Below are 1,593 nucleotides of genomic sequence, written 5' to 3'. Positions count from 1 at the left end.
CACCTGTCACCACCTCATCAACACTAGCTCAAATACTCAAGTCACTGCAGTTGCACTTTGTCTGGTCTTGAGTTTACTACGCTACTCCTTACCTGACTCACGAACCTGGACTCCAACCTGTCACCCACCTGTCTCCGTCGAAGTCATCTTCCGTCAGATCTGAGAAAGACCCAAGAAGCAGTCACCACGTGAGCTAGATCCCTTCAGTTCCTGGAACTCTTTCCATTTAACCCGTTTGCTGTCCATCTCTCCCCTCAGCACCTCTGTTCAATAAAGAACCCTGTTTACCTGTATATCTCCGTTTTGGTCTCCTTCTGTACTGTAACAGTATGTATGTATGTATTTAGGTTTTGTTGACTTTATCCACCTTATTTTTTCAACGTGGAAGTAAGCCGTTTTCTGTGAATGTGCGAGACTTCCGGTTCATTAGCCGCTGTATGGAAATAATGAGAAGAATAACAACGTGTAGTAAACGGTAAAACTGTTTGCACTACAAACCAGTCTGCTCATAATTAAGATAATACATTAAAATAATATGGTAAGACACACCAATTTGCAAGTAGCAAAACGAGCTGTTTTGTACAGCTAAAAGTAGCTGGAAGCGAATGAGACCGGAAGCCAGATACATAAAATCGAAGTCCCTTTAAAGGGAACCCAGGGTATTAAGACTTGTATGGCTTAAAATAACGTAAATGATGTCTCTTACTGAAATATGTAGTAGAAAACCCATGAAAGATTTACGTTATTTAAAAAATCCACCTCGTTTTATACATATTTTGGACTATGGGGGGGCGCCATTATTTTAATGACGTCAAATGGTTGCACTCGGTGAGCTACTGGCGCTATCTGTTGTTAGTTTTACCACAACACAACTCGGAATACTGATACGATGCCACACTGTGCGGCTTTTGGTTGTAATTTTCAGTCGAAGGACAACAAAAGAAGTTTTCACTGCTTCCCTAGCGATAAGAAGAGGAGAAAAGAATGGGAAGATGCCTATGGGTGAATAAAACTTCCTAAAGACCCACGTCTTTGTTCTCTCCACTTTAGCCCTGATGCCTTTGAGGCTTTTAGTAGACCACAGCTACTGAAAAAGCTTACAAACAGCAGTGACAAGAAATGCTAGATGCCATCCTGGCAGGATATAAATATGTCAACGCTTGCCATGACGCCGCGGCCACTGAAGGAGTTTCTCAGTGTGGATTTCACTCGATATCCGGGGCGTTTACACTCCTTGTGAGGAAAAATCGATGGTACAGCATTTCATCTGTTTACGCAGCGCATGTCACTTCAAGCGGAAAGGACCCTGGCCTGCAAGGCCGGGACTTCCAGGTTATAAAATCTTGCGAATGTGGACGGCGAGGCCCAGCCGACTGCCTCACAAATATCCGCAATGGACACACCACTGGACCATGCCCAAGACGAGGTGATGCCTCTAATCGAGTGGCCCGTACTCCAATGGGGCACTGGAGGCCCAAAGAAGAGTACGCTAGCGAGATGGAGTCTACTATCCATCTAGAGAGTCTTTGCTTCGTAACCGGAAGCCCTTTGGTGCGGTTACCGAAGCTGACAAAGAGTTGTTCCGATCGCCTA

Source organism: Sinocyclocheilus rhinocerous, unplaced genomic scaffold (assembly GCF_001515625.1).
Source record: "Sinocyclocheilus rhinocerous isolate Xijiao unplaced genomic scaffold, SAMN03320098_v1.1 scaffold1563, whole genome shotgun sequence".
Lineage (NCBI taxonomy): Eukaryota > Metazoa > Chordata > Actinopteri > Cypriniformes > Cyprinidae > Sinocyclocheilus > Sinocyclocheilus rhinocerous.
The sequence above is the reverse complement of the archived record's forward strand: the minus strand, read 5'-3'. Positions refer to the sequence as shown.